This window comes from Acomys russatus, chromosome 8 (genome assembly GCF_903995435.1).
Source record: "Acomys russatus chromosome 8, mAcoRus1.1, whole genome shotgun sequence".
In the NCBI taxonomy this organism is placed as follows: domain Eukaryota; kingdom Metazoa; phylum Chordata; class Mammalia; order Rodentia; family Muridae; genus Acomys; species Acomys russatus.
The window spans coordinates 55,533,502-55,546,876 of record NC_067144.1 but is presented as its reverse complement, the minus strand read 5'-3'; the positions used below and the strand labels follow the sequence as shown (position 1 = coordinate 55,546,876).

At 39.2% G+C, this 13,375-nt stretch overlaps 1 pseudogene; it reads right to left on the bottom strand.

Annotated features, from left to right (window-relative positions):
- Positions 1-237: 237 nt before the first annotated feature.
- LOC127193012 (60S ribosomal protein L12-like) lies at positions 238-8,578 on the bottom strand (annotated as a pseudogene).
- Positions 8,579-13,375: the final 4,797 nt, after the last annotated feature.

The following is a 13,375-nucleotide window of genomic DNA, read 5'->3' as shown; positions in this document are numbered from 1 at the left end:
GTGGGTTGGTAAAGGGGGGAGGGGCTTCCCTTTTTGAGGAGAGGGGGAGGAGGGAAAAAAGAAGAGAGTGGGAGGGGAGAACAGAAAGAGAAGAGGCACAGGTGCATCCGGTTGGTGTAAATAAGCTTACAAAGCAAACACCAACAACCAAAAAATTAACCAAAGTAGCATGCACTTTCGTTTGTTTTTCTTTTGGTTGCCAGATGGTCTTTTATTGAAATATTTTCTCGTTGCTTCCTAACTAACTGGGCATTCCACCAAACCACTGTTGATGTCATGAGGGTGGAGGCCACCCACTTTGCAGCCCACAGACTGTACAGTAGCAGGATCTCCTTAATAGTTCCAGAAAGCTCTCTGGCTAAAGACCAGTGCTGCATCTGCCTGGCAATGTCGACAATCTCATCAAAAGTGATGTTTCCACTGTGTTTAGTTCTGCTTCTTTCTGTCTCTCAGTGACTCCTTGAGGGCTCTGATGATCAGGGGAGAAGCAAAGGACACCACTTCAATCACGGCCTGTCTGTTCTGGATAGTCAGTTTTACTGTAATCCTCAGACCGTTCCAGTTACCAGTTGCCTTGACAATGTCATCACCACCTTTTTTGGAGACAGACCCAGAGGACTATCTTGGGAGCCAAGGTTGATGTGGTGCAATCTTGGGAGCCAAGGTTGATGTGGTGCCGACCTTGCGTCTGGTGCACCTCAGGTACATGATTCTGATCTGACTCGGGTCATACTTGGGCCGCTTGTTGGAGGTGGCTGGTGTCAGATGAACCCTGATTTGGGACCACTGAAGAAAGTTGCACTGTAGCCTCCTCCAAGCCAAAAGCCAAAAAGGTAGTGTGCATTTTCACACAAACATAAGTCAATATAATTTCATTCATATGGACATATTAAAATATTTAGGCTTAACTGTATACTTTTAAGTTGATGAACTATCCAGACTCTCTTTGACTAAATAAATAGTGAACATATCTAAGATTAGACTCATTTTGAGTTTATGTATTAATGTGATTTAGCTGGTCAAAATTAAAGACCGTACATTCATGTATGACCTCTTTGTTTTGGTGGTTAATGTCAATGCCATGTCCATATGCTCTAACAATGGACATTGCCCATAAGTTCTCAATAAGGTGGGAAATGATAAGAGAAAGAAATGCTCCCACAACAGCAGGGCCTGCCATGCAGAATCTCTAGTCAGAAGACAGAAAGAGGTAATTGGATAAATAAGCCAGCAATTGCTTCACGAGTTAAAAAAAGCTGGACCACCCTTGCATAGTGAGCTAGAGAGTGAGATCTTTAGAAAGTTTAGCACTGTCTAATGCTTTGTATGATACGTGTGACCTTGTCTGGAAATAATAGGACCTCTGCAGGCATAAGAAAGGTTCTCAGGATGAGTTCATTACAAGTTTAAGTTGAGCCCTAATGCTGACATGGGAAAATAGACTGACACACAGGGAGAAAGCCATGCGAACACGATGACACACATGTGCCTCCATGTCAAGAAGATGTCAGAGGCTGACAACACCAACAAAAGGTGGGAAGGTGCACAAGGCATACTCTCCCTCAGTCCCTCAGGACCTGCTTACTTCCTGTTTTTGGACTTCTGCTTTTCAGAACTGTGAGACTGTGATTTCTGTGGTGCTTTGTCCTAAGAGGCTTGGTAAACGAATGCTCCAGTATAACAATTAGGTCAAACTCCGGACAGAAGAGGTAGAATGTAATTGGGTGAAATTTCATTTCGATTGTTCTCTCTGATGAAATTATTGAGTACTTCCTCTGGAAATGTTTCTGGCATGTGTTGAAAACATGATCAGGAAGTTAGCCATCAAATGATAGATGCTACCAAGAGAGCCCACAATATCTTCAGTTACACACAGTTGTAGAAACAATCATTTTCTTTCACTAAAATGAACATATCCAGCCAAGATTACAGTTAGGCTCCGCTCCTTTTTTCTCAGGCTGAGAACAATCGAAATTAGTTAGGACTGGAGAAGGGGAAGGGACGTGTCTTCGGTTAATGAAACCAGTGTTCATTAGCTCCACACAAGACATACCAAAAATAATTGAAAAGCAGGGGTTATCAGATTTTGCACATTTAAAAAATTCTCCAGATCTGGAATTTTATATAAAGTTCAAAGATATCTTTGATACAATAAACATATTGAATAATTTAAACCAGTTAAGCATCATAAACAAACTAAATATAGACTGTTAACTTGTAGTTTACAGTTCTTCTCTGTGCTAAGTCCCCTGTAGGATAAAAAGGGCTTTCAAGTTGGAAGATCTCAAAAGGACTTAACAGGTTGTATAATTCAGATATGATGTTTCAGGGGATACATATCCTTAGGGTAGCTAATTCATGGAAAGATAATCTTCCAAAGATGAATAGTGTACATGAGTAGAGATTTCATAAAATATAAATTAACTGTGGAAGCTATGAGGTATTTCCACAAATATCTGAGAGAACCTAGTTGAAGAATCTTTGGCATAGGTCAACACTTCCCATACTTCCCAATGAATCACATGGAAGCTTTGTTAAAATGCAAACTCCTGTTTCTCACACTGATACATTGGTTCAATAGATCAGGAGGTATGACAGGAATCACGCCGAATAGCATGTGCCTAAGACAAGCATTTATTTCACCGAAAAGTGAAGCCCAGAAAGGAACATGAAATGGGTAATGCAGGGATCAAGAAGGTGACTAGCACTCAGGGCTCCTTGCCCAGTGGATTTTTATCTTTAAACTTTTATTTCCACTCCTGGTTAGTGTTGTGAATGCATGATCACCATGATTATTGAAATATATAAACATAGAGGAATGCCACGCAACAGAGATCTGTTATGAAGAGATTTATTTTGAGGGAAGGGAAGAGGGGAGGAGTTAAAGCCTGAGTGGGCTATGAGGGGGTGAGAGAGAGACAGAGAGAGAGAGAGAGAGAGAGAGAGAGACAGAGACAGAGACAGAGACAGAGAGACAGAGAGAGACAGAGAGATACAGAGACAGAGAGACAGAGACAAAGGCAGAGAAAAAAGACAGTGGGAGAGAGAGAAACTAGGGGAGACCTTGGAGAAAGCGGGAGATAGAGAAGGGGGTAAGGGACACCTCAGGCATAGAGAAGGGGAGAGAAACCAGGCAGGGAGAGAGAACACAGTGACCAACTGGTCCTTTATATCTGGTGCGCACCTAGCAGTGGCACGTGATGACATCAGAGGTTGCCATGCAACCTAAAATTGGATGAGTGTGAGCGCATTACATTACAATGACATTATTGAGTAAATAATTATTCGCAAAGCATTTTAGAACATAAAATATCTATCATTAATACCACCTTTTTGCTTTTTATGTATATTTTAAAAGTATGAGACATGGTCCCTATATCAAGAAACACACAGATTTGGAAAAAAATGCTTTGTGGTCTCTAAGATAGTGTCTATTAGTAATGCAATATGTCCATCATAGTTTGAGTAAGGAGTTAGGTCTTTTCACACTGTTTTTATAAGGAATGAATCACGTAAAAATAGAATATAGCTCAGTATATGAAGAGTTAAGGAAGATTTAGAGAGAATACAGGTAATGTAGGAGGAATAATAAGAGCATTGTCACAGATACAAGATGATTACCATCCTGGCTTGAGCAGACTAAATTGCAATATAAATTTAAAGACAAGAGTTTTGGAAAGCACTCATTTCCTAAAATGAGCCTCAGAAAAGAGCCTTAGAATACTTTTATATCTAATGCAACATTCACACTCAGAAATCTTGCTTTCTACTGTAGCTTTACCATGACATGATTTGGGAGGTCAAATTGACTGATGACATTTGAATATAAAATATAAAGTATCATGAAATATATACTTAGCACTTCCAGCAACTCTGCACTCATACCTGGGATATAATATAAATACTGCATCTGTTTTTTGTTGTAGTGGTGGTTGTTGGATAAGCAGGCAAATACAATTTCTGCTGACAGATACACAGCATACAGATTTGTGATGCAGGAAGCATAAATGACTGACAGTGCCAGCGACTGCCCCTCTGAGCCCACAGAAGCATGAGCAAGGAGAACACTTTTTCTAAGTTTGTTTTAAGACAAAGAGCAAGCAAGACAGGTGGGGCTAGGGCAGAGCCTTTCTGGGAAAAAATGGGACCTTCCATCGATGACTTTGGTTTAGTTTGACCATTTTCCTTTGATTTGACCATATCATTAGGAACATCTCTGCATTTCCCAGGCTTTTCTACCTTGTTCTTCTGGCTTTTCCCTCACAGGAACCAAACTTGTGTGAAACTCTGCGAAACTCTACAGCCAGCCTTCTTCTGTTTCCTCTCCAACTAGGGTTTAGATAAGAACTGTCTCCTCCAACAGTTTGTATTAATGGGTTTATCCTGAGCTAGGGAATTCAACTATTGAGAAGTAATTTGGTCATGAGGATTCTGATATAATTAATGAATCATTTCATAGACAAATTCATAATGATGCAACATTGGAGATGATGGAAACATTTGATGGGGTGCAGTTGGAGGAAGTTGGTTACTGTGGCTATAATAAGTTACTTGGAAATATCTTATTTCTGGCCCTTTTGCTGTCTTTGTTTCCTGGATGCCATAAGATGAACATTTTTTTCTCCCAGTTTCTTCCTATATGTTTCTCTATTGTGAATTTGCCTCACTTCTCTAACACAACAATGGAACAGCTAACCACTGACAGGAACATCAGAAAATGCAAGCCAAAATAAACCCTTCCTCCCTTAAGACCCCTTTGTCTCTGTTGTTTTGTCACAGCAACAAAACATTGACTACTACCCTCATCTTCATCACTATATGCTTCTCATCCAGTAAGTGTCTGGTGTTCTCACAATTTCTTGGGCTCTCCCTCTTGCAGAACATGGACAAGAGGCTTAAACACAGACTTAAACTCAGAAGACCTAGAAAATGAGTGCAAATGAAAGCCCAAGTTCCAATCATTTACCTATATAATGAAGAAGAAGTAAACTAAAGGAATATGACTCATACATAAGAAAGAACAGGGACCAGAATTGTGCAGATCACATAGAGTGTACAATTCTACCAAGTCCTCGGATAGTAATGGGAACATGTGTCATTTATAAGTATCCCCGAAACACTTACATGGGTCACTTTGTTTTGTCTTCATAGTTTAGACTGAGAGGAAGAAATCATAAATCACTTAACAGAAACAAAAATGTATTTACCTGGTATAGTAATTCTATGATCCATTAATCATGCTACATGATCTTTGGACACGCCAGCACATTTTTCCTCAGACAAGGGTAAAAATTGAAAAGCTTTTCTAGTAACAAGATGGCTATGATCAAACAACATATATACCTTGATGACAGTGATGTATCAGTTAAAGCTCCACAGGTAAAGTCAAAATTTTGTGTGAAAAATAATCTGAAGTCTGTAACTCTAATTTCTACATTTTCAAAAATCCAGTATTTGGAGCATTAGGATTTCATTCTGGTTAAGGCTCAAGAATTCTTAAATATTCATGGTACCTAGGACATTCCTCCTCCAGCGGCATGCCCAGTGCTGTCATGAAGAGCTACATGTGAGCTCTATCAGAAGTGTTATGAAAACAACAAACAAAGAATCTTTCTTCATGAGACAAAAGGAAAAAGAGGGGGACAATGGGAAAATATTGCGTTGATCTACACTTAAAATATATATCTTATTCAAAGTTGTTTGTAGAAATAGGTTTGACCTAAGAGATCCACAAACTAGAACTAATACCAAAGTAAATATGTAATGTTACTGGTATTTGTAAAAAGATGCTTCCTTTTTAATGGTGGTGGTGTTGTGGTGGTGGTGGTGTGTAGGGGAGTATATGTGAACATGAGTTTAGGTGCCCTCAGAGAGCAGAGGCAACATACTCTGGATCTGGAGTTACAGGTGGTTTTGAACAGCAAGTGCTCTTAACTACCAAGCATGCCTTCACCCTCACATTCCATTACCTTAGTGGTACATTGTAGTAGCCATGGTTGTCTTGTACAGCAAGTAGTCCACAGTAGTATTTCCACATGAAGGCTTTTGCCTGACTCAGAATTTATCCCAGAAAACTTAAATTGGCACATGATGTAATCACTTTAAGTTTTACTGTAGAAAAATGGCAATTACTCAGTAAAGTCATAGTAGGAAGCAACCATTGGGGATGATGGCTTGCTAGCAAATTCTATAATTTGGTAAAGAAAAGTATGTGTGTCTGTGTAATTTAGCAAAATTCAACATTCCATTGAGATATATTTTTGTTTGTATTTTCACATTATTTCACTTCTATCAAATTTGTTACTTTTCCCACATACACATTAGTATATTAACATATTTTAAGATTAAAACTTATATTGTCTAATATTAATAATATAATAACTTGAATATTTAAAATCTGGTACTACCAATTGAAACTTGATATAAGCATATAGCATAATCCAACATTTTAGGATTTTATAAATTCATTTTAATCACTTACTTTTTATAATGGTTACATTTTGTGATGGAAAACACATACTGTGTTTATTGAAATGTTATAATAATTATTCTAACTTTTTATCTTTGTGGCTGCTAAGAAATTTTTAATCACATTGTTTGCATTCTATCTGTCAGACAGTACAATTGTAAGAATTTCATAGTGTGGGAGGATACAAGAGATGGGATAACAATTGAGATGTAATATGAATAAATTAATAAAATATATTTTAAAAATTTCATAGTGAAGACAATGAGGAAATCTCCACAGGCAAGCAGATGCATGAGGGAAACCTTTACCCTTTGGTCGTTCACCATATGTGATTTCAGAAGACGTGGTACAGACAAGGTTTGTTCAAAATTCACATGGTCCCAAGAGGCATTCTATTTTTATATTCCTTGCTATTATTCTAAACCAGTGATTGCCAAACTCAACGAATATGAAAATTAGAAACTCAGAAACTAAAGATTTTGAATTTCCTGGCATCTTTAGATATTTCAAAGTCTTCTTAATTACATGTTTGGAAGTGTAACGTTCTTATACATCAAACATAAATGACCTGAGGATTATTAATAACTTTGTAAATGTGTCTATACTAAATCCATAAATGACATACTCCTTTATATTTCTACAAAGTATATTATATGAACTACAAAGAGTATCAACTTTAGAGATGTTACTTAACAAGGTGAGTCTTTCCGTATCATGATGAACACATTGATGACTGGTCTTCAGAATTAGGTTCAAAATACTCACGTTGGAGAGGAGCAACACAGTATCCAACAACCGAGAGTGAAGGCTCCAGAGGCAGCTCACAGCTCTCGGCTGAGTGCCTAAGCTCCTGAGCAGACAATGAAACATAAACACAGAGGATCATTCAGGAAAGACTCAAATTTAAGGAAAATTTATGTTTTAGTTCTCAAAACATTTTGCTTATGAGAGAATAATTGAATATTGAAAAGCAGGAAGATGTGGGAGGCTCCCACTGGTGACACTGAGAGAGATGGGAGTGATGGAGGAGCAGAGCCATCCATGTGTGTGCTAGAAAGAGGCAGAACTGGTAAAATAACAGTGGTGACAGGAGGGAGAAAGGGCTGAGGTTGACAATGGACCATGTCATTGCCCAATGGGGTCCACTGTTGACTGGATGGTGTGCGGCACCCTGGAGGTGTAAGCTCAATTTTCTTAACCAATATATTTTATTACAACTTATCCGAATGTAAATCACTTACAACCCGACTAACCGAAACAATAGGAAAAGAAGATTAAGGAACACAAAAACAAAACCGTAAGGATATCAGTTCCAAGGAGTGATCCTCCTGGCGTAATCAGCAGGATTTCTTCTGCTGGAACCTGGAGTAACCAGAACCCGGAACCTCAGCAGGATCCACCCTGAAGCCTTTCTTCAAGCAGCTCTCTCTAGGAGCATCTCGAAGTGGAGCAATGAACAGCCAAAACCATCCCAAGCCTCCAAAAAGCCTCGCCTCCAGTTCTGGGCTCCTTTATATATCTCCTCCCAGAGTCTGTTCACGGGATCATTTCGGCTGACAACAATCAAGCTCCCGTATGAGGTGATTGGTCTTCTAGTGCATTAACCTCACCTGTTCTCTCACAAGACTGTTCTGATCCCACACTTGGGATCCTAAAAAACAGGTGTCTCTCTCCTTCATGAAGCTTAAGGAAAGGCACACTCTACAGCCACTCCCCCCCCAAACAAAAACCTCTGCCTAGGTGTGGGATCACCCTAACTCTGGGTAATGATAGAGGCTCATAATGAAGAATGGCCCATTTCCTAGTTTGGACCTCCATGAAGGATCACTGTGTTTCATGATGCTGCTGAGGGCCATGTGTTAGTCAGTGGCCCTGATGTCCAGTTGATATCTGAGGACCTTGTTATTACTTAATGTTCATGGCCTGTGCCATGGTCTGTATCCATGTTGATGTCCTTGGCCTGTGGTACCACTGAAGGCCATATGGAGGCCCATGGTCTTGGCTGTAGCCTGAAACCACGATGACGTCTGTGGGCAATGCTGTTGCTGGTAGCCACATCATTGTTAGATAGTTTATGTTGCCACCTGGGGTCATGCCTCTGACAGCCATGCCTGTGTGGTTCATAGTCTTATTGTGACCAAGTCTGTATTGATGTTCATGGCCTATGCCATGTTCTGCGAAGTGAATGTGAGAATGTGATAGAGGTGTGTGATATGAAATTCCCAAGGAATCAATAAAAATATTATGTTGAAAAGAGAATAAAATGAAAACACAAATATCCTGTTTGATTAATTTTGGTCCCTAAAAGATATGCAGAGATAAAGATAGAGCAGAGATTGAGGGAATGTCCAACCAATGCCTGGTCCAACCTGACACTCAACCCATGGAAAAGAGCCAACCCCTGACACTATTAAGAATATTCTTCTATGCTTGCAGATGGGGGCCTAGCATACCTGTCCTCTGAGAGGCTCCACCCAGCATGGGATCCAAACAGATGCTTATATTCAAAGTCAATCATTGGGTAGAGCACAGGGAGCCATGTGGAAGTGGGGGAGTAGGAAAAGAAAGACCTGAAGGGGACAGGAGTTCCAAAGAAAACCAACAGAGCCAACTAACCTAGACCCAGTGTGGCTGACGGAGACTGATGCACTAACCAAGGATTATGCATGGACTGGACCTAGGCCCCTACACAGATGTACCCAATGGGCAGCTCCGGCTTCACGTGGATCCCCTAATAAGGGGAGCAGGGGCTGTCTTCGACTAGGACTCTGTTTCATACTTTTTGATCACTTCTCCCTAGTGGGGTTGCCTCACCAGGTCACTGTGAAAGAAGATGTGGTCAGTCTTGGTGTGTTTTGATGTGCTGAGGTGAGTTGCTGGTAGGGGGCCTCCCCTTTTCTAAGAAGTAGGGGGAGGAAAAGTGGTGGACTGGGAGGAGAGGAGGAAGGGGGCTACAATTGGGATATAAAGTGAATAAATAAATAATTTTTAAAAAAGAACCATGGACGAATGTTTTTTTGTTGGCCCTCTCATAGGCACATGCTTAGCTAGTTTTCTTATCCAGCTCAGGACTCCTTGCTCCTGGAATGGTGTCTAACCAGAATGGGCTAGGCCCTCCTTAATTAAGTAACAATTAAGACAATTCCCAAAACCTGCCCACCTTAATATTATATGGCAAATCCTCATTGAGGTTTGTTCCTTTAAACAATTCTATGCTGTGTCAAATTGGCTGTTAAAGCTGACTAGGACAGACTATATATATAATGTTGCATGTGTAAAATATGTAAGACTAAAATAAAACAAAATGCTAGTGGGAAATGTTAGCTCACACCTGGAATCCAAGCCTGAGACATGGAGCCAGGACATTTACAGTGAGTTTTCAGCCAGTTCAATAGCAAGTAGAATGTTTATAATCAGAATGTAAAGTGAATAAATAAAATAAGTAATTAAAAAAAGAAAACTCAAACTTTGAAATACCCACCATGGACCAAAACAAATGTGTTGCCCTTGATGCAGGACTTTCCATGGCATCATCGCAGAGCTCTCCCCATTCATGAACACACGAGCGCACAGTGTGAGAGGATTTCTGTATCATTTTAATGACAGGATATCCTGCAGGACAACGCAGTGACCACTGCTACCATTAGCTCAATAGTTCCAAGCTCTCTGGATTTTAAACAATTGAGGTGTTTGCACTTTTCACCCACTCCCTTTGTGGAGGATGAGCCAAATGTATACAAATAAATGATACAAGAGACATCAAAGATAATGAATTAAGTGTTGGAGCCAGGGCTGCAGAAATATCTATTTTCTTTACACAGGCCTGTCAACATTAAATGGTGGGTCAATTCTTCAACATTGGTTCCTAGTAGAAGAAAAAATCATTTTCTAACCCACCATGGGGACAAGTAGTACGAGTGAAGGATAAGCAGACTTGTTGGGCAGGAAGGTTTTCACAAAAATAGCTAAGAAGAGATTCAGCTTTATTTCAAGAGTCAAAAAAAGAGCTAGTTGCATCTGACAAAATATGATCCATGGAAAACTCTATGAACAGCTTTCAATCAGTAAGAAGAATGAATGAAAAAGTCCTGAAATTGAGAAACTGGAAGGCCTAAGGAAGAAAGTTCTTTGAAAGGCACAATGCTGCCAGCATGTGAAACCCCAGAGGGTGATCCACATTGGAAACAGGGGATAAGTGAAACTTGGGATACCTTAGACTTTCAGATGAGATGTGTTCACAGAGCTATGATTTCCATATTGAGTGTCAGTAAATAAAGTCAGTTTGCTTTTAAATCTTTTAAGATAATATAATTTATTCATTCTTTGGAAATTCTATTCATATATGCAGTGTATTTTAGTCATATCTGCTCCATTGCCCCTCCAAACTCTCCACTCTACCTGACCATTTCCCCAACCCATCTCTATCTCAACTTTGTTTCTCCTCCTCCTCCATAATAACCCACCAGATTTAAATTAGTACAATTCCTATGTGCATGGGTGTGAAGTCACCCCCTGGTGCAAGGTCAACCCATCAGTGGCCATATCCCAGAAATGCAACTGTCTTTCAACAACCATGAAGAAGCCAATAGCTTCTCAGCCAGAGGTGGGACTACAGAATCCCTTCCTCCATCCGTGCCAGAAGTCTGACTGGCTTAATCTTGAAATGGTTTTGTGAAGGCAGCTAAACCTACTCTGATGAGATCATGGGCCCACATGTGCCTTATTGCACTACATTATCAAATATTCCTCACAAAAATATGCTGTCTTGGTGAGTCTAAAATTCTGAATGTAAGTCAATATCTATCATATCTCATCATTATCAACTTAAAACATCTATCTAGACCTAAAAATATCTTAACCCTTAAACAACTAAGTTTAATTGTAAAACTAAGCTACCTGGTCTTCAACTCCATCAGACACTTGAGAAGGAAGAAAAATGATTACTTGAGTATACCGGGAGTGCAGGTTAGTAGCTTTCCAAATAAGATGTTTTCTTCAAGGCTGCCAAATACAAATAGCAAAAACACAAAGAATGTAACATTTATATAATTCCTGATTTTGTTGTGGTGGTTCTTGCTGTGGGTAAGTTTTGTATATATGTGTAATAATATACATGTGCATATAAAAATATTTACTAAAAAAGAAAAAGGAAAAATATGCTGCCAACGTGATCTAACTCCCTTGCAAGTATCATGTTTGAAATAAAGCAGGATGAAAAGAGTTGACGTTCACTAATTTAAATTCTTACGGTCAGTTTCTTTATATTTGAGACATTATACTGTTGCATTACCTACACTTGCCTTGAATGTTTTCTCTCATTTTTCTTCTTACACTCTACTGCTCTTCTCTCTATACCTTCCCAAACCCGGCTGTGAACTTTCTTCGTAAATAAATACTGAATGTTCTCATTATCGCTGCTTGTGGAGTTGCTGGTATTGATAATACTTATCTGACTATTTTGCTATGCCGTTAGCTGCCTATCCAATGATGAGTAATTTGTTCCCAGTCACTTCAATAGCCAGCAAACCTCTTCTGAATGTTCTAAGTCATCAGATAGTGTGGTGCTTGTTCACTCTTCCTGCCCTTTCCCTTCTGAAGCATCAAGTTCACTCTTGGGGCCTCCTACTTCCTATGACAAACTAGAATGATCGCTGGAATAGATATTTGGGTTCTTCAGTTATGGGAAATGTTTTAGAATATTATTCACTTGATAAATTTCTCTTTCATTAGCTAAATATTTTTTATATGATAGTTGAATTTCCTGTACCATTTCTCAAATTTTGTCTTATGTATCACTTTTCATGTTTGCCTTTGCTACTGTGCCCCTGTGCTTTTTATTTCTTAGAACATCTTTTTATACCTGTTAATCTTTTCTAAATCCTTCAAGTCACTCAAGTTACTCATACATTGGTGCCTTACCCAGCCATCATCAGAACGGCTTCCTCCTGCATCAGATGGAAATAGATGCAGAGACTGACAGCCTGATATTATTCAAAGAGAGTCTAACGTGAAGGTCTCCATCAAAACCCTCCCTTCGGGGCTCAGGCAATCCTGAGGAAGAGGAGATGGAAGGAGTGTAAGAGACAGAGGTGATGGAGAACACAGTCCTCTGAATCAATTAAGCAAAGTGCATATGAGCTCACAGATACTGAAGCGGGAAGCACAGACCCTATAAGCATTTGCACCAGGTCCTCTACTATATATTATAGATATTAGCTTACTATTTATTTTCCTGGGCTCCTGAAAATGAGCATGAGCGGGTCTCTGACTCGTATACCTGTTCTTGGTACTCTTTTTCTCCTGTTGGGATACTGTGTCCAACTACGGTACTAAAGTTTCTGCTTTATCTTATATTTTGTTTTGTCCTGTTTGATTGTAATCTCCTAGAAGCCTATTGTTTTCTAAGAGAGACAGAATATGGGGTAGATATGGAGTAGAGGAGAGGTGGAGAGTAACAGAGAGGAGCAGAGGAAGTAGAAACTGTAATGAGGATACATTGTATAAGGAAAGAATCTACTTTCAATAAAAATAAAAGAGGTTTCTTGTTCTTAGTTGAATTTATTTCAGCACATTATTCACTTATTTTATGGACATACTATTCTTAATCTCTGAAGATAATTAGAAATTTGACATTTCTCTTCTAATTCCAGATCTTATTGTTTGAGTTCTAGGCTCAAGCACTTCACTTATTAACTCTTATTTTGAATTAGTATGATTAAAATGCACAATCATCCATTATTGTCAGATTCTCTTAACATTTCTCTTTAGTGAAAAATCTTGCATCAGTTCTCACTTAACTTAGAAGGTAGGACACGGGAAGCCTTGCTTAAATCATACATGTGGAAAGCCGCTTGTCAGAAGTTCTCTTGCATCTGTCGCACATTTTATAATCAAGCTTATTATTCA